The sequence below is a fragment of the Panthera onca genome, chromosome A1 (genome assembly GCF_046562875.1).
Source record: "Panthera onca isolate mPanOnc1 chromosome A1, mPanOnc1 haplotype 2, whole genome shotgun sequence".
Lineage (NCBI taxonomy): Eukaryota > Metazoa > Chordata > Mammalia > Carnivora > Felidae > Panthera > Panthera onca.
In genome coordinates this window covers 157,277,887-157,298,552 of record NC_138339.1, presented here as the reverse complement: position 1 = coordinate 157,298,552, position 20,666 = coordinate 157,277,887, and the positions used below count along the sequence as shown (strand labels likewise).

Genomic DNA, 20,666 nt, shown 5'->3' with positions numbered 1-20,666 from the left:
AGAGAGGGAAAGAGACAGAATCTCAAGCAGGTTCTACACTGTCAATGCAGAGCCTGATATGGGGCTCAAAGCCACAGCCATGAGATCCTGACCTGGGCCAGACTCAGTGCTCAAGCGTCTGAGCCACCCAGGCACCCCAAGGGAAATCAGCTCTTCTTTTTAGGGAGGATCCTTTGTAGGTGATGAATTAGTTTTCTCTTCCTGCTTTCTAAATTCCTTCTTTGGGTTTCAACAAGTTGACTGTAAAATGTGTCATGGTGTAAATCTCTTCGAGTTTATCCTCCTTGGAATTGATTGATCTTCTTGGATGTATACATTCATGTATTTCCTCAGACTTGAGAACTTTTGGAACGTGATTTCTTCAAATATTTTATCTGCCCTTTCTATCTCTCCTCTTCTTTGGAACTCCTAAAATGAGAATGTTGATGACTTTGATGATGTCCCACAGACTGTTCATTTTTATTCATCCTTTTTTTCCTTCTTCTCTTCAGACTGGATAATTTCAAGTTCACCAATCCTTTCTTCTGCTTGCTCAAATCTGATACTGAACCTCTCTACTGAGTGTTTAGTTGTAGCTATTGTACTCAGCTTGAGAATTTGTTTGGTTTATTATTAAATTTCCTATGTCTTTATTGATATTCTCATGTTTTTTCTTACATTATTTTCCTTATTCCCTTTAGTTCTTTGTCCAGGGTTTCCTTTAAATTCATTGTACATCTTTAAGAGAGTTGATTTAGCATCTTTGACAAATAAGTCTAATATTTAGTCTTCCTAGAGGATGATTGTTTCTAAATTCTTATATTTTTCCTGCAAATCAGCTGTATTTGCCTGTTTCTTTGTGTGTTTTACTATTTTTTGTTCAAAACTGGACATTTTGAGTGTCGTGTAATTCTGAAAAAGTAATCCTCTCAGCCTTCAGTGATTGCTAAGTCTTGCTTGTGAAGGGTTGAATTTATCCATTTGTGACTTTTCCAAACTTGTTCTTTCTTTTCTTTTCTTTTCTTTTCTTTTTTCGTAAAGTGTCTATTCCTCATTGTATGTAGTAATTGAAGTTTACTTTCTGTTATCTCTGTGATCAGCCAGTGGCCTAAAAACAGTTTTCTTAAATGTCAGACTCCCAAAAGAGCAGGGGGAAAGTACTGCCTTTTTAAATCTCCTGGGAGCTTCTTCAGTCTTTGAGGGTTAAAACTGTGGCTGCCAGTTTTTGTGCTGGCCCCTCAGTGATCAAAAGGAGCATCGGCCCGAAGAACACACAATCTAGATGTAGGGAGGGGAAGGTCCTTACTGCCCACCCTGGCTCCAGAAAGCTGTACCAGGAGCAATTCAGCTTCCCCCAATGCCTCCTACCAGGAGGATGGGGAGTAACAACCCACCAAATGCTGAAATTTGCTAACATTTACCAGCCTCTTCATCATCTTCTTCCCTGGGTGTTTCAAATGTTTGACTCACTCGTAGAGTTCCAGAACATTTGATTCAGACAATTATGCCAGTTCAATACCTGTTGATGTGGAGGAATGGATCTTTGGAGCTTCCTACTCTACCATTTTCTTTCTGTAGGTAGGTTTTTACTACTCTTGAGTAGATATCTGGGAGTGAAATGGGAAGTACATGTTTAATTTTTAGGAAACTGCCAAACTGCTCTCCAGCATGGTTTCCATTTTAAATTTTTTTTTAAGGTTTATTTATTTTTGAGACAGAGAGAGACAGAGCATGAACGGGGGAGGGGCAGAGAGAGAGGGAGACACAGAATCGGAAGCAGGCTCCAGGCTCTGAGCCATCAGCCCAGAGCCCGACGCGGGGCTCGAACTCACGGACAGTGAGATCGTGACCTGAGCTGAAGTCGGAGGCTTAACCAACTGAGCCACCCAGGCGCCCCCCAAAGTACCATTTTAAACAATCCCACCAGAAGTGTGTGAGAGATCAGTTGCTCTGTATCTTTACCAGTGATACATATAGTCAGACTTTAATTTTAGATATTCTGGTAATTGTGTAGACATATCCCATTGTCATTTTAATTTGCATTTCCCCAATAACTTGTGATGTTGAACATATTTTCATATGCTTTTTCCATCTGCATTTCTTCTTTGGCGAAGGATCTGTTCAATCTTTTGCCCATTTTCACTTGGATTGTTTGGTTTTTTCTTAGTATTGAAAGTTGAGACATCTTTATATATTCTGAGTAAAACTCCTTTATTAGATATTTTATTTGGAAATATTTTCCCCCAATCTGTGGTTTGCCTTTTCATTCTTTTTATTATTATTATTATTTTAGAGAGTGAGAGAATGAGAGATTGGAGGAGAGGGGCGGAGGGGGAGAAACAGAATTTTAAGCAGGCTCCACGCTCAGTGCAGAACTCAGTGTGGAGCTCTATGCCATGACCCTGGGATCATGACCTGAGCCTAAATCAAGAGTTGAACTCTTAACCTCCTGAGCCGCTGAGGAGTGTCAACCTTTTCATTCTTTTAACATATCTTTCAGTGACTATTCTTAATCTCCTATTGATTATTCTCAAAATGTAGATGATCTCATTTACTTATCAGAAAATAGTAGAGGAGCTACTATTGTAGTTTTGCAGGTGAAGAAACTAAAGCTCGGAGTTTTCCACTTGTTCAAGGTCATGTATTAGTAAGTAGTGGAGCCATAGGTTGAAACTAGGGCCTTGTGAATCCATGGACTGGGCTCTTAACCCCAGTTCAAGATTAACACCGACAGTTTGGTTGTTGAGATGAAGTTTCCTTCTGGATAAATGTTTGGCACCATAACCTCTGCCGCTAGAATGATGCAGGTCTGCCAAGCCTCTTCCATGCACCCACTTTCCCATCTTCTTTTCTCCAGACTGGTTGAGGAAATGAAGGAGATGTGTTATGAACTGGAATTAGAAAATGAGGATGTTTATGTGGCAACAACCTTTGGGGACTTCATCCAGCTATTAGTGAGGAAGCTACAAGGGGACAACAAAGAGAGCGAGTGCATCATTGACTCTGTGAGTCCTGGGCCCCTCCACGTGGGCTTGGCCCTGCAGACCTCTCAAACACTCACATCCGTGATCTCAATGACACATGGGGAAAAACTGAGCATCCCAGAATCCAGGGCACTCAAGAGCCCACCTTCAATATCCCAAACTCTCCCTGGTAACTCTGATAGCCTGAGGCTGCCAGCACAGTTAGGCAAATGCAACAGAGGAAATTGTTGTCTATGGGACAAAGTCTGACCCCCAAAGATATGAGAGTAGGATATTAAGAAGTGGCATTTACAGAGTACTTCCTACCCTCTGTGTCCTATGGTGTTTTTTCCAAGCAGTTTCCTCCTTGCTGCTGTGGTTCCAGCCTCTGCCAGATCACCCTTCCAGTATTCTAGTTTTGCTGACGGACCCTAAACCCTAGTTCTGGGACCACCACTTCCTCCATTTGTCCTTTTAGTCTAGTAATGGCAGGGGCTTCCTGCTGTTATTAATCTCTGGTTTGACTCATAGCTTCTCAGCTCTTTCATCACCTGTGCAACCAACTGCATGCATTAAATTCTTTTTGTTGAAATGTCAAAAGAAAGAGAGAAAAGGAGAGAGGGAGGTAGCTATATGGAAAGAGAAGGAGAGAAAGAGACAGAGAATGAGTAATTGAGAACATTTTCCCAATAAGGGAAACAAGTGATCTTATACATTCAACTTGCATATATGGAAGTGTGATGGTATAATTGCAAACTTATTTTTATTTTTTAAATGTTGTATTCAATTTTTAGAGAGAGAGTTTGTGGGGAGGGACAAAGAGGCAGGTGGCAGAGTATCTGAAGTAGATTCTGTGTGGACCGTGGAGAGCCCAATGCAGGGTACGAACTCCCGAATCTTGAGATCACCCAAGCACCCCTGCAAGCATATTTTTAAAAGAAACTCTTGAAAAATCATCCTGAGGTGTCTTGGCAGGCTACGAGCTGCTATAGGAATTAAATTTGGGATAGTTTGTTTGGATCAAAAGCTGATGAAGAAAGTGTAGGTGGCCAGGATGGATACCAGGTTGGCCTTAGGATTGTGGTCAGATGACTGATGAACAGATTTCAGGAGACAGATGGTGTTTCAGAGGATGCCATTCCGTCTGGAATTTCAGGTCTACAGGGAAGTGAGCGATGGAGTTGGTGTCATGTCTGGTGACTCACAAGTGTCTGTCTGCCAACTGGCACTTCCTACTTGCAGATGCCTAGCAACCAGTCTTAGATCACACAGCGGGTAAGTGGCAGGACAGGGGTTGCAGCCCAAGCAGCCTGACCTCAGATTCCATGCTCATCATCGCTTCTTATTGCTCAGCTGCCACCGCTGCCTACATAATAGCTCCCTGGGATAAGGAGGGCAGCAGGACTGGATTTGGCTAAAGAGACCTGACAAGGCCAAGGGGCCTTGAGCCCTGGCCCCTTGGCTCTGTGTGTGTGTGTGTGTGTGTGTGTGTGTGTGCGTGCACGTGTGTGCATGAGTGGATATCTATCTGTCTGTGTTTCCTGTGTCTCTCTGTGGGTTCATATCTGTCACTAATGCACCTTGTGAAGACTCCACACTGCACTGAATCTGTGCAAAAATTCCCTTCCCAGGTGGAAAAGGTGGTGAAAAAGCTGACCCTCCAGATGCCCACAGCTCTTCATTAGGGATGTGTTTGGGGTGCCAAGACCTAGGAGACCGTCAACCCAACAGATGGATGTGTGAGTACACTTCCTGCACTTCCTCCTGCTCTCCCTCCACCTTCCCCCTCCAAGGCCTCCTCTCTCATCTACTCCACTTGTTGTCTGGGATCCTGGCTTAGGGAGCCTCTACTTGCACACAGAATGGTTGCAGTCAGGTTTACACTCCCTCCACAGGAATGGCCCAGAGGGGAGCTGGAGCTGGGAGGAGGGAGGATTCCAAAGGTCTGGAGCCTGCTTCAGAGACTGGGACCAGAGCTAACATCCCCATGGAAGAAATGAAGCCATTCCTTCCCCCTCCACGTGTCAACAATAATCTCAGCATGGGCGTTCCCTTCTTGAATATGTGGCACCCCACTGTTGGGAACTCTTCCTTGAATCCCATGTTTGTCAGATTTTCTGGACCTTGACCTTTTTATGTCATGACCCAGTATGCGCATATCATATTCACACACACACACGCACGCACACACACACAAACACACACCTACCTGAAACAACACTTACTCCTACAGGTGCATACTCAGTTTTCCATTTTGCCATACCTACAGCATCCCTCAGGTGCTGCAAAAAACAGCACGCTCAAATGGGTCAGTTGAAGGGAGTTTAAAGAAAATAATTGACAAAGGGGTAGACTGGGTGTGGGGACACAAACAAGGGGATCCTCAGGCAGAAACATGAGCTGCTACCACTTTGAGGCCTGTTTGGGGAATCCCTGAAGGGAAGCTGTGTGGACAGGGTTGCCTGGGTGCTGGGCCCTTGGGCAGGGAGGGTGTACCATGCCTGTGGTAACAAGCAGGGTGCTGGCCTTGCTGCCTCATTCAACCTCCTAGTCCCCATGGTGGAGGTTCGCCCATTGCTGGCTCAGAAGGGAGCAGCCCCTGGTTCAATGAGGAAACTAGACCACCATGGATACATATTATGGAATACAGAATACATTAGAGGGTTGAGACATTATGCAATTGTGAGAGATACTAGGAAGAAAAATCCAGAAAAGTTGTTAGAGAAAGTCACTAGACAGGCCCCAAGAACCATTGAGGGAGAAGATAGAGCCTCTCAGGAACCTAGAGGCCAGTGTCCACAGCTGCCAGAGTGGGGCCACCAAGAGCTGGTGGCAGAGTCTGTAGGAAGCTGTCACCTTTTGTTTAGACACTTCCTTAGGTTCACAGACAAGAATCTGGTGGTGGCCCAGGTTGATGGGAGTGAGGCTGAGCCTGTGTGGCAGCCCACACTTGCCATTCCTCATGACTGTCCTGAGGACCTCTGGGATGATGGTGGTTGCTTCAATGCCTTCCCCCCTGGTGCTTTCTGTAGACAGGATGCTGGAGGCAAAGGTACAGCTCAACAAAGTTGACAGTGAACAATCCTACTCAGTTCTCGTTGAGCCTCCCAAATGGTGTGCTCAGGTGATAGTTACTTCAGGGCTTTATGAGATGGCCACATCACGTGCAAGTGACATTGTCTGGAAGAACTGGAGGTATTTGGGGCTGATCGAGGGAAAAGATAGGACTATGAGAAGTAGAAACACGCAACAGGCTTCAGGATGCGACATCCCCTTAGTGGGAGACCATCCAGAGACGGTAGTGGGGTGGTCTCTACTCAAAATGGGAAGGGTGCAAAGGAACTTTTGGAGGTTGGGTGATCAGACAGGGTGGGCTCCTGAGTCCTGGCAAAGTTATTCAGCAGCAGAGCAGGGATCTTTGCGTCAGAGGTCTGGGAAGGCAGCAGCTGTAAATGCATAGTCCATCTCTCCAACGATAATAGCTGTCAAGTGGGTGATGCAAAGCAAGAAGACTTTAAACAGCTAAAGTCTGCTTGTTTGGACTACATTTAAAATAATTGGAGACATAAATGGGTATCCAGCAAGCATTTAAGCTGACAGGTCTCACCCTGCAGTGAAGACTTGAACAACTAGAGGCCAATACACAAAGACCAACTTTGGCTTGTTTATAATACAGATTTATACCTGTGACACATCTGTTTTTCTAGTTGATAGAACCCTGGTCTTTGAAGTGCCACAACATGGTGTTTTTCTTATTTGGTCTATAAAGCTTCTCAAAAAGTGATTTACACCTTTGCTATTCTTAACTAGAAAATTACCTGGGTGTGTCACTGTGTCTGAGGTAACCGTGTGGCTACGCCACTAGATTGCTTGTGTCTGTCCAGCCCATAGTTTCACTCACAAGCCTTATGCTACATACTGACTGTGTGCCCCGTGGGTGTAGCAGGTCCAGTAGGGAACAGGGGACCAAATCCTGTCCCAGGCCCCAGGGAGAAGCAAATAGTACTGGAATGCTCAACTAAGTGAATATCTGTAACAGTCATGCAAGGTTTGAAGAAAGGTAGAGGATGCTATCAGGACACTGGAGGGATATGTTATTGGTAAGGAGTAGGCAGGAATTAGGGTTGGCTTCCCAGGGAGTGTGAGTGTGTACTTGGGGTGTTTAGGCCATGCCATGGCTGAATGCAGAGAGGAGCTGGTCAGCAGTCTTTTGTCCCAGACTTATCTCTGGGCCAGAGCTCCCCCGTGCACAAGTTTGAGAGCTGCTCTGGGTCTGTGGCCTCCACCTTCCTCTGGACACCCTGTCCCCTGGGCACTCTGCTTTTTGGGCTCCGTTATATCAGAGAAGGGGGCACAGTCCTAATTCCTAGGCTGTCCACAGAAGCACACCCACCGGAATCACAGGAGGGCAACTGGATTTCATAGAGCTCACACTTCAGGAGGCCTGTGTAGACGAACCTTCCCTTGAATCTCTCCCATCATCCCCCCTCTACCTCCCGACAGATGCCATCCTTGGGGGCTCACTCCACTGGATCTGCTGGTGCTTGAGCTGGACATGCTGTCCCCTGGTCAAGGCTGTCCAGAGACAGAGAGGGTGGCCTTTTTGGATGGTGACCTCCTTATTACAGAGGCAGAGGGACTGCTTTGCAGAATCACGTGTGTTATAAAAGAGTTACTCCATCCATATTTTACAAAGGAAGAAAGGAAAAGAGAGGAGAGGAGAGAGGGACAGAAGGGCATCATCCTCATAGCCATCCAGCAAAGTAAACCTTACTGTCCCATTTCATAGATCAGGAAACTGAGGTCAGCACATCTGAGTGTGGCAGAGCTAGCTGTGCAGGCCAGAGCCCCTTGTTCATTGACGAAGGGCCCTGAAAGAATAGGCAAGGCTGGTCGCATCCTGAGCCAATCTCCCTCCCCTCCCCCACCCCTTGACCTCATTGGCGGACCTCATGGAAGAGCATAAGGAAGAGCTGGCCACCATCAAGGCTCTGGATGCAGATGCTGCCTACACACCTGCCCTGAAGACCCACCTGGTCATGTCCATCCAGACCTTCCACTACTTTGCTTGCTGGTGTGACAAAATTTGCGTGGGACTGAAGCTCTTGCCCACCAAGTGAGAGCTCACACAGGCAGGCTGGGGTCAGCAGGAAACTAGGGCAGTGTGTTAGCCTACATGCTTCATAACAGATGACCCCAGTGTATTGGTTTAAAACAACCCATCAGCTCTCATTTCTGCAGATGGGAAATTCAGGCAGGCTTGGCTAGGTTCCATGCCAGGATTTCACAACGTCAGTGTCAAGGTATAACCAGGCTGGGCTTTATCTGGAGGTCTGGGGAAACCCTGCCTGTAGGCCTGTTCAGGTGTTGGCAGAAATCAGCTCCTGTTGTGGTAGGACTGAAGGTCCAGGTCCTTGCTGGCTGCTGGCCAAGGCTATTGCAGGCCCTGCTCTGGCCTCGCTCTGGCCCCCCAATCCCCTTGCCTTTCTCAGGTTTGGCGTCCTTCTGAGTCTCTTAAACTGGAGAAAACTCTGACTTTATGGAGGCTCCTGAGGCCATGCTGGGGTTATCTGCATCGTCTCCCTATCCTCAGGTCAACTGTGCCATTCTGCATCTTTGCGGAAGGGGTAGCCCACAGCTCCTGGATACTAGGGATCAGGATGTGGCCTTGGGAGCCATTTTCAGAGGTTTTCCCACCAGAGGCAGGGATGGGTCAACCCTTCCCCAGAGATATCCATCACCAACAAGTTCACTGGGGTCTGCCAGAATGGGCTCCATGCCTCTTATCCTCTCCATGGGGCTGAGAGGTGCATGTATTATGGCAGGCCTAACATCTGTTTCTCCTTCTGCTGCTGCATCACTGTTGGCTGGAGCCAACCCCCAGCTGGGGCCTCCTGGGCCAGCACAGCCTCCAGAGACAGCTTGGCCCCCCAACTCCTCCCTTCTCTGCACCAGTTTCAAAACCAGAGGCCTTACCTGTACCCAGACCAGCTTCTTGTCTGAGGATTTTGCCAGGCTCAGTGCAGGAGGCACCTTGCCCCTCATGGCTGCCTTCTCCACCTGGACCTGAAGTCCTCAGATACCTCTGTCATTCCCAGTCTGGAAGGTTTGGGTCTCCTACCTGTCTCGGTCACGGAGATTTCAGGATGCAGACACGACCCTGTTCCTTTCTGAGCCCCAAGCACAGTCTGGCTGCCCAGGGGGAAAGGGGAAGGAAACAATGGAGCCCCCTACCAGTGACTCCCCTTGCTTCTTCCAGGGCTCCACCATCCCCATCAACCAGGCCAGAGCAAGCCACAACCTGGCCTTGACCAGGAAGGAGCCTATTGGGTGAATCACAGCGCCAGGCAAAGACTCACCACACACTAGGCACTTTTTGCGCAATTTGTAGTGTGAGTGTTCATCCCCTTTTTACGCATCTATCAAACACTATTTATTCACCAATTACTAAATGCCATACATTTCAGGCGCAGGATATACAACGATGACCAAAACTGATGGCATTGCCTGCCCTCGGGGGACTTATATCCTAGCAAATAAGACAGCTTTCACATTTAAAGTACCTGCTCTGTGCCAAGCACTGTTTCAATGACCTTATAAGTATAATTTTACTTAAGCCCCACAATAGCCATGTATCAGTCAGCGACATAGTGGGAAACAGAGGGCACACCTGAAAAATTTTATGTGCAAAGATTATAATAATGAATATGCATAAAATTAAGAACTACAGGGCACCAAGGAGCAGTGTAAAAATAATAGAGAAATAGACAAAGGATGGGAACTAGTGCTCAACAGTAGACAGGCACCTGCCCAATCAACATAGAAAACACTAGGAATTGGGGAAATGATGTTAAACCCAGACGTGCGGGGCTATGCCTCACCATCAGATGGTCCCAAGGCCTAGGGAGAGAGAAGTCTCCTCACACTGCTTGTGGGGGGTGGGAGAAGCAGAGGGTCCACCTTTGTGAAAGGCAACTTGGCAGTGACTTTTCAGTCTCCAAATGTACCCTGCCACAGGCACAACTATGGTGACTCACTGGCACAGGTGCTCAAGGAGACAAACCCAAGAGCACTCACAGAAGCTGTTCTGGGGCCTTGACAGCAAACCCCTGCACAACCCATGCTGAACTCTGTGGCCTCCTAACCAGGGCATGGCGTGTGGCTGTGCGAAGGCATGGGACAGTGAGAGCTATGAGGACCACGTGGAACAGCTCCAGGAGAAACTCGTGTGAGGGAAGCACACTGACGAATGCCCTCTAAAATCACCAAATGTGCACCAGAGGCCCAGTGTGGTCAGCACCCAGCAAGCATTCCCACCTACCCTGTGCCCCTTACAATGTGGGGCCTCTGGGATCCACCAGCAGGGACCTCACATCCCTGTGGATTGTGTTCAAGGGCACTCAGCTTCTTTGGGAATGTGTGGGGGGGGGGGTGTCAGAAGGAGAATGTGTTCAGATGTCATTTGCATTGACAGAAATGAGTACAGATGACCACACCAGGTCCTGAAGGACAGGCCTGCTGGTGAGAGCAGCCCCTGTTGGGAGAGTGGGCTGTGGATACGGGAAAACCCTGTCCTGTAGCCCCCAGAGAGGGGGCAGCCTGGGTGGGATGTGGCACTGACTCAGGGCAGGGCTTCCCACCCAGCCTGTCCCCCAGAGGACACAATATGTAGACAGTGCACCAGGACAGGCCCCCACAACAAGGAACTCCCCTGCCCAGGTGTCAGAGTGTAGAGTGAGAGCCCTGCATAGCCCATGTGCTTGGAGCCCTTTCCTTGGGAGCAGGCCTGAGAAGGGCTGGGCAGGGGAACCAGGGGCCACCTGGCTGACAGCCACAGGAATCTGCATGGTCACTGCTCTTGCAGATGCCTCCCGAGGAGTCTGTCCCCATCAGACTGAGGAGGATACTAATGCAGAGCCTCCCAGGAGTTGGGGGACTGGGAAAGCTGTCCCTATATGGGCGGGTTTATGTGTCTGCTAGAGTTGCCATAACAAAGTACTGAAACTAAGAGACTCAAGCAACACACATTTGTTGCCTTAGCATTCTGGGGCTGGAAGTTCCAGATTCAGGTGTCAGAGTGTTAGTTTCTTCCGAGGGTATGTGGGAGAATCTGCTCCAGGTGTCTCCCCCAGCTTCTGGTGGCTTACTGGCAGTCTTGGGTGTTCCCCAATCTCTGCCCTCATGTTCACTTCGTGTCCTCCTTGTGCATGTCTGTCTGTTCACATGGCTGTTTTTTGAAGGACGTCAGTCCTATTGGGTTAGGTACACACCCTATTTCAGTATGACCTCGTCTTACCTAATTGCATCTGGGATGGCCTAATTCCCAAATAAGGACGTTCTGGAGTTAGGATTTCAACTGCGAATTTTGGGGAGTACAGTTCAGCCATGACAGTGGGACTTCCTGACGTCCATTCTCCTTTGGAGCCCCCACAATCCTGATGACCTCACCCTCTTCTCTAGACACTCTCACCGTGCTTCCTCCGCTTTCTCATCCTGTTGGGTCTGCTGGGTGTACATGGGGTGGGGAGTGGCTCTCCAAACCCCTGAGTATACCCTGTTGTTCCCAGGATGGTGTGCTGGTCCCCAGATTGTCCTAACCTCAGCCTTCACACACGCTCTTCCCCCTTCCTGGGTTCAGCTAAGTCATCTTTTGGGAAACATTCTGTGGTGATTATGATCATTAATATGATGAAGAAATCAAGCTAGGTAGCCTGAGCAATTCTGTGTGGACGGGCTCATTAATTGTCTGACACTGATAAAGACAGTGCCCTGTGTTTTACAGGAGTCAGGGGAGAGCAGGCTGCTGGGACCACACGTGTCATCATTAGGCCCCCCAGGACCATGAGGGGCTTCCCTTTGATGGAGACACTGCTCACCCAGAGGCTTTGTCTGGGACCAAGGGGGCACAGAGATGCTGGGTACAATCTCTTAATGCAGAGCAGACAAGCCTTGTTAGGCCTTCTCAGCTGACTGCTTCCTTTTCTCTATGGAACTACACCCTGGCCTCACCCAAGAGGACTCTTGCTGACTTCCTCCTGGCCCACCCATTTCCAACTCTCTCCCATATTCTCTCTGCCCACCTGGGTGATCCCTGTCCTTCTCCCTGGCCCTGCCTGCTGTCAACCCCTCACTGCCTGGTGTCATGCCCTACTGGACTGTCCTTAGGCAGGTCTGACAGTTCCAATGAGAAACCATGTTCCCTGGCATTGTGCCCTGCCAGGAAGAGGGGCTATTGCCACGCTGGACATACTGCCCCATCAGGGACTGGAAGGCCAGGGATGAGCTCTCTCAGGGGGACCTTGGGCACCATATCAAGATGCTTGGAGTGGAAAAGGGGTCAGGCTTGGGGAGAGGAAGCAGCTGGCAGGTGCAGTCTGGCACCCAGGCCGAGTGGAGAGACGAAGACCCACTTCTTTGTACCACAGGGTCTGTGGCATCGTCATACCCTGGAACTATTCCCTGCTGATGCTCTCCTGGAAGACAGCTGACTGCCTGGCTGCTGGGAACACAGTGGTGATCAAGCCTGCCCAGGTGGGTCTGGGCGTGTTCCAGGTGGGGCCTATGGACTGTAGAGGAGGAGACAGGTGCCCCGTTGGGCCCTCTGCCCACCCAGGACTGGTACCTCCTCAAGGGAGGAAGGGTACTGCTGATGAGCGCTGGCCTTCCGTGGGCTCCGCTCACAGTGGCAGAGTCAGCACGCAGCAGGGGTCAGTGTGGGCTGTATGCAGTGTCTGTCCACTCGACCATGGGGTGGCTGAGTCAGGTTAGCTGTGTGTGTACCTGCAGCTACTTGGTGAGCAGAGTTAGGGATTTTCCCATAGACACCAGCCCTCTGGATTTGGGAGAGGAGAAACTCTGTTTGGTATCCCTTGTCCAGGCCACAGGCTCTGAGAGAGCTTTGGTGCTTTATTTGGCTTCAGAGCCTGAAAGTCCTGGAGGGAGCAAGGGAGTGGTGGGATTTGTACACCTGCACCCCCTCCAGCCCCTCACACAGAAGCTGTATAGGTAGATGTCAGGGTCACTCAGGCAGGCTGGAAGGGCCTGAGCAGTGTCCCCTGGGGATGAGGACACCCCCTGCACGAGCCTCAGCTTTTTCACCTGTATACTGAATGTAACAGCCTGTCCCCTGCCTGCCCCCAGGGGTGTTAGGGACTGAAGGCAAGATGCTCCATCATGTGGCTCTGGACAGCATGCTCAGGAGGTCTTCTGGCTGCTTTGGGGCAACTTGGACCTTAGAAAATTACAATTTAAAATCCAACAATAGCGACAGCTAGCATTTACAGTATTAACCCTGTGGCAGCATTTTAGTCCATAACAACTTACATGAAAAGTAAAAGTTTGCATACGTTTGCTTATTTGATTTTTTTTAATGTTTATTTATTTTTGAGACAGAGAGAGAGCATGAACGGGGGAGGGTCAGAGAGAGGGAGACACAGACTCTGAAACAGGCTCCAGGCTCTGAGCTGTCAGCACAGAGCCCAACGCGGGGCTCGAACTCACAGACCGGGAGATCAGGACCTAAGCCGAAGTCGGCCGCTTAACCAACTGAGCCACCCAGGCGCCCCACGTTTGCTTATTTGAGCATGGCAACAACCCTCTGAGATGACCCATAACCTCTCGCATTATTGGGGTTTGCTGTGCACAGATCCAGGAATTGTCCCTAGAAGGCCCGGTAGTAGGCCCGTGCCCTCCCAGGGCCAGCACCCCACAGATTTTGTGGCTCAGCCTAAGACCACGTGGTGGGCGGGGCACAACCCAACCTTTACAAGGAAAATTACCTGGGTTAGAAGAGGAGCCACTGCTCACAGGGCTGAGGAGGGCAACGGCCTCCAGCCACGACGTGGTAATTAGAATCTCACACCTATCAGGGAGCTCTTGGCACTGCCTGGCACTGAGGTGCTTCCAGGCAGTCCTGGATCGCTCCACTCCCTGAATGAAGTAGGTATGAACATTCAGGAAGGGGCCAGGCCTGGCTACAAGGCTGGAGCCAGCTAGGAGAAGGCACTAGAAGATACAGGAGGGAGCACCTTTACTCCCCACTTTCCCCTGGAGCTGTGAGGAAGCTACCTGGGGTAGCTCGCTTCTTCTTCTTCTGGAATTCCTATGATATGGATATTGTTCCGTTTGATTGCATCACTTAGTGCTCTAATTCTCCCCTCATACTCCTGGATTTTTTTTATCTGTCTTTTTCTCAGCTTTCTCTTTTTCCATAATTATCTCTTCTAATTCACCTATTGTCCCCTCTGCCTCTTCAATCCGTGCTATGGCCACCTCTATTTTATTTTGCACCTCATTTATAGTATTGTTTAGCTCCTTCTGACTATTTCTTAGTCCCTTGATCTCTGTAGCAATAGATTCTTTGCTGTCCTCTATGCTTTTTTCAGTGCCAGTGATTAATTTTATGACTATTGTTCTAAATTATTTTTTCATTATATTGCTTTAAATCGCTTCGGCTTTAGCTGTGGCTACTTCCTGGGGTTTCTTTTGAGAAGAATTCTTCCGTTTCATCATTTTGGGTAGTCCCTGAGGTGACTCCAAACTGCAGCCACTTCCCCTGTGCTGTCTGGAGTCACTTGTGTTGGTGGGCAGGGCCACAGTCAGACCCGATGTCTGCCCCCAGCCCACCGCTTGGGCCACAGTCAGACTTGTGTGTACCTTATCTTCCCCTCTCCCAGGGGCAGTACTCACTGTGGAGTAGTGTGGTCCTTGTCTGGGCTACATCCACACTGCCAGGCTTGTGGTGCTGCTTTGATGGGAACTGGCCAAGGGCGTATTAGAAGGGGTGGATCTGCGAGGTGCACAGGGACTGGAGGGTCAGGCTTAGCTAGCTTTGCCACTGGTGGTCCCCTGTGGGAGGGGCCCTAGAGCACCATGAGGGAGACAGGCCAGTGAGAGAGATGGATCCATAGAAGCACAACATTGGGCATTTGCCCGCTGCAAGCAAGTTCAGTGATGGAAACTGGTTCCCTTTGGAATTTCAGCTGGGGAATGGGAGAGGGAAATTGCACTTGCCAGTGCCTTTGTTCCCTGCTGAGCTGAGCTCTGTCTTCCTGGGCTCAACAACTCTCTCTCCTGGAGTCCTCTCACCCTCCCTCCTCTCTGAGAGCAGAGCTGTTGACTTTTAACATTCCAGATGTTAAGTCCCACTGGCTGTCAGAACTCACATAGTCCAGCCCCTCCACTTTTGCAAGCCAGAATTCGGGGGCTCTGCCTTGCAGGGCGGGCTGCCCCTCCACTGCCCTGGCTCCCTCCCGCCAATCCGTGTATTGCGAACCACCTCTCTGCCCTTCCTACCCTCTTCCGTGGGCCTCTTGTCTATACTTGGCTCCAGAGAGTCCGTTCTGCTAGTCTTTTGGCAGTTTCTGGGTTATTTAGGCAGATGTGGGTGGAATCTAAGCGATCAGCAGCACGTGGTAAGCCCAGTGTCCTCCCACACCGCCATCTTCCCCTCTGGAAGCAACTTCATAATAGACATGTCTCTTTTGCTAGAGAAATAAAAAAAATAGAGTATTGGGAATTCATGTATATAAAATGTTTCTGCACAGTGAACTAAATTATCAACAAAACTAAAAGGCAACCTTTAGAATGGGAGAAGTCATTGCCAACATCATACCTGATAAAGGGTTAGTATCCAAAATGGATTAAAAAAAACTTATAAAAATGAACACCAAAAAACAAATAATCAACTTAAAAATGGTCACAAGGCAGTAATAGCCATTTTCTGAAGAAGATATAGAGATAGCTAACAAACACATGGAAAGATGCTAAAATCACTCATCATTCATTCTTTTTTTAAAAAAAATTTAATGCTTATTTACTTTTGAGAGAGAGACAGAGGAGTGAGTAGGGGAGGGACAGAGATAGAGGGAGACATAGAATCTGAAGCAGACTCCAGGCTCTGAGCTTGGCAGCAGAAAACCAGATGCAGGTCTCAAACTCATGAACAGCAAGATCACAACCTGATCTGAAGTCAGATTCTTAACCAACTGAGCCACCCAGGCACCTCAACTCATCATTCATTCTTGTGACTGCTTTTGCTGCATCCCAAAGGTTTATTTTTTTTTTTACATTTATTTAGTTTTTTTGAGAAACAGAGTGAGCCAAAGCATGAGCGGGGGAGGGGCAGAGAGACAAGGAGACACAGAATCTGAAGCAGGCTCCAGGCTCTGAGCAAGTGGTCAGCACAGAGCCTGATGGGAGGCTCGAACCCATGAACTGTGAGATCATGACCTGAGCCGAAGTCAGATGCTCAATCGACTGAGCCACCCAGGTGCCCCCCAAAGGTTTTAGACTGCTGTGTTCTCATTATTATTTGTTTCCATATATTTTTCATTATGTTTTTAAATTTCTAATTTGGCCCATTTATTCTTTAGCAGTATGTTGTTTAACATTCACGTATTCGTGGTTTTTCAAAAAAAATATTGTGGCTGACTTCCAGTTTCATAGCATTGTGGTTAGAAAATAATCATAGTATTATCTAAATCTTTTTGCACTTATTGAGACCTTATTTGTGACCTAGTATGTGATCCTCCCTGGAGAATGTCCCATATGCACTTGAAAAGACTGTGTAGTCTGCTTCTTTAATATGGATAGTTCTGACTATATCAGCTAAATCCATCTGGTCCAGTGTGTCTTTCATAGCAATTATTACCTTGTTGATTTCTGCTTAGATTATTTGTCCACAGCTGTAATTGTGGCATTAACATCTGTTAATACTATTAATGACTTCCTGTGTATTTGTTACTGTTCTGTGTATTTGAGTGTTCCAATTTGGGCATAAATATTTACAATTGTTAGATCTTTTTGTTAATTAGACCTCTTTATAATGATAGAGCGACCTTATTCATCTCTTGTTAGCCTTTGGTTTAAAATCTAGTTTCTCTAATGTAAGTATTGCTCCTCTGGCTTTCTTTTGACATCCATTTTCATGATAAATATCTCTCCATCCCTTTACTTCCAGTGTGCAGGTGTCTTTAGGTATAAAGTGATTCTCTTAAAGGCAGCATATTCACGGGTGTTGTTTTCCTTATGCATTCTGACACCCTATGTCTCTTGATTGGAGCATGTAGTCTACATTCAGAGTGACTATTGACAGTTATTAATTTACTGCCATGTTTGTTTTGTCATTGCTTACGGAGATTTTCTCTTTTTCCTTCTAGTCTTTGTTGTTTTTGTCTTTCTCACTCAAAGAATTCCCTTTTACTATCTCTTGAAGGTCTGGTTTAATGGTCATGAACCAATATAGTATTGTTTGTCAGGGAAACTATTTATCTCTGCTATTCTGAATGACAGCCTTCATGTATAGAGTATTCTCAGCTACACATTTCTCCCATTCAGTGTGTTGAATATATCATGCCACTCCTTTCGGCTGGCTTGGTTTCTGTGGGGGACGTCTGCTGTTAACATCATTTGTCTTTCCTTAGAATTTGGATTTCTTTTTTCTTCTACTTTCAGGATGTTTTTAGTATCTCTATATTTTACAAATTGTATTACAATATGTATTTGATTTTGGCTTGTTTTGTTGAATTTGATGGGGTTCTCTATATCTTTTGGATTTGGATGTCTCAGATTATGGAAGTCTTCAGCTATAATTTCTTTTTGGAGCAATTGTAGGCGGGATTTTTTATCTTTTTGCTACATCATCACGAGTATAGAAATGAACAGACTCCATGGGGCGCCTGGGTGGCGCAGTCGGTTAAGCGTCCGACTTCAGCCAGGTCACGATCTCGCGGTCTGTGAGTTCGAGCCCCGCGTCAGGCTCTGGGCTGATGGCTCGGAGCCTGGAGCCTGTTTCAGATTCTGTGTCTCCCTCTCTCTCTGCCCCTCCCCCGTTCATGCTCTGTCTCTCTCTGTCCCAAAAATAAATAAAAAAAAAACGTTGAAAAAAAAAAAATTAAAAAAAAAAAAAAAAAAAAGAAATGAACAGACTCCTGCATAATAATTGTGTATTGTATAACTTTATTGAATTAATTTTCAATTCCAGTGGTTTCTTGGTAGATTAATTGAGGTTTTGTATATAGTATCATATCATCTGCAAATAGTAAGTTTTCATTCTCCCTTACCATGTTGGATGACTTTTCTTTTTTTTTTTCTTGCCCTATTGCTATGTTTACCACTTTTTGTATTATGTTGAACAAAGATGGTGAAAGTAGATATCTGTACTTCCTTCCTGATCATAGAGGAAAGGTTTTCACTTTGTCACCATTGAGTATGTTAGCATGTTTTATTTTTATACGTGGCCTTTTTCATGTTGAGGTATATACTTTCTTTTTTTTAATTTTTTTAATGTTTATTTATTTTTGAGACAGAGAGAGACAGAGCATGAGCAGGGAAGGGGCCGAGAGAGAGGGAGACACAGAATGTGAAGCAGGCTCAAGGCTCTGAGCTGTCAGCACAGAGCCTGACGTGGGGCTCGAACTCACGAACTGTGAGATCATGACCTGAGCCAAAGTCGGATGCTTAACTGACTGAGCCACCCAGGTGCCCCAAGGTGTATACTTTCTAAACCCACTTTGTTGAGTTGTTAAAATGAACAGATGATGTATTTTGTCAAATGCTTTGTCTGCATCTATAGAGATGATCGTATGCTATTTACCCTTCATCTTTTTAAGTATGATTTATAAAATTGTTTTACCTGTGAATTGTGAACCACCCATGCATTCCTAAAATAAATCACAGTGGATTGTTATTAATGATGTTTACATTTTAGGGGCACCTGGGTGGTTCTGTTGGTTAAGCGTCCGACGTCGGCTTCAGGTCATGATCTCACGGTTCATGAGCCATTTGCTGAAGGGGAACATCTCTATGGATTTGTATAACTCCACAGTGCATTCTCCATTTTCAGAGAAGAAAGAAGATGTCTACAAAGGTTTCTACAATGCAATCATGGTCCACCTTCAGCTTCACTGTCCTGTGACACACTCACAACCCTGTTTCTGGTGAGTCTATCGGGGCCATTGCTCAGCTGTACCTGTCTCAGCCCCTCCGGTCCTCCACCCTGCAGTCCGGTCCTCCCATTGCTGCCACACTGAGGGGCATGCAGCACGAACAAGCTGAACTCATCTTCAGGTTTCCCATGTGGAGCTGAAGTATCTGACTTTGAGAAGTGGTTATAGACATCACTTCCATTTCAGGAAAATGACTCCTTGCAAGAAAGGGTCAGGGTTAATTTTGGAAAAAAACAAAAAACAAAAACAAAAAAACTTCCCAAAGATATGTTTTACTTAGCCCATAATGAATGAGCTCCCCCATCTTTGGGGCCAGACTGATGGAATATTGGGGAAAGTTCTGGTAGGGACATATTTGGGTTGAAGTGACTGATCCATACATTGGGAGGTACAAGGATATTCCCCTCATCCTGTCTAATTGGGGTGATCTGAAAAGTCAACTTATTGCAGCCATTCTGTGTTGCTGTGTTCTCCAGTGAAAGTGAAGATGCTGGTTTTGCCTAAAGAGAGGAAGAATTAACCTGTCAGGAAACAGGCACATGGGGCATGCTCCCCAGAAAAGGCTGGACTAGGGATGGGAATGGTCTTGGGTGTATGCCTAAGGAAGAACATGAGACCCCGGGTCCTGTGATTAATAGTGAGTGTTCCACATCTCCTATGGAGTGCCAAGGTGAATGTCAGAGGACCCCACTCCTGTCCCAAGTTTATGCAGAGAGAGGGAGGGACTGGCCTTGAGGTTGCCAGATGAGCTGACCACCAGCATGTTCCTCTGTGACTCCACTGTGGTGGTGGGCATGAGGCAAAGTTCATTCCCAAGCAGGCATTCAGGAAGTGTGGCTAGAGTGGATGTGTCATGTCTCATACAAGTCAGCACACCAGTTCAGGGCTCACTCCTCTATCTGACCTGGCTCCCTTTGGCAGGTCTTGGGAGGGATGATATTTAGGCTAAAGACACCAGTAAGAGGAGCCAATTGGATGTAAGTTTTGAGCAAGCCCAACATCAATGACAACCATCCCATTAAAACCCATCATTACCTACTTCTACTAGAATAAACTAAACTTCTCAAATGCCCTCAACACACTGAACACACTTTTCCTCAATAATTCCCACTGTCAACCAGACTTTTGGTCTTTACAAGTACTTATCCTTCCATCTTTGGAAATACATTTGGCAAACAATGTGTTTTAGCTACCCTATGCACTCATCGTTGCCTGTAGAGAAGAAAGCCATGATGATGTGACTTTCCACACAGGTTGCTGCCCTGTATCTTCCCAGCTGTGTCTGGCCAGGGCTCACTGTGCTCCTTCTGGTTTAGGCACAGAACTGGGGCTACATTTGGTAGTCACAGTCTTATTGACCCACCACTTGCTAACACACCAGATTTAAGAACATCCAGAGTCTTATGACACACCCTAAATATGAAAGGTGAATAATTAAGAACACTCGCCAAATAAACCCCAGAGAAATGTCATCTTTAATATGTCACACAATTCACAGACCCCCAAAGCCAATGATGACCTAGGAGTTAGGATTCCCAATGGATTTGAAAGGAGACATCATTAAAAACATGCTTTGGCAAGCAATTACAAAAGCGTTTGAAACAAATGAGAATAAGTCTCAGGAAAGGAAGAAAGGTGTAAAGAAGTACATAATGGACAATTACAACTGAAAAGTATAATGACTACAATTTTTAAAATACAAACATACACACAGACAACACAAAGAATAAAACTAATATTTATGTCACAGGAGTCTCAGAAAGAGAAAATATAAAAA

The 20,666-nt window shown here is 46.9% G+C and overlaps 1 long non-coding RNA gene across 2 annotated transcripts in view; it reads left to right on the top strand.

Annotated features, from left to right (window-relative positions):
• Positions 1-20,666, top strand: part of LOC132681777 (uncharacterized) — a 56,968-nt gene that overhangs the window by 17,436 nt on the left and 18,866 nt on the right. For both annotated transcript variants that reach the window (XR_013557764.2, XR_013557765.2), the window contains exons 4-6: positions 4,574-4,681; positions 12,368-12,473; positions 18,787-18,880. This is a non-coding gene — a long non-coding RNA (uncharacterized LOC132681777). The remainder of the gene's footprint in view (positions 1-4,573; positions 4,682-12,367; positions 12,474-18,786; positions 18,881-20,666) is intronic.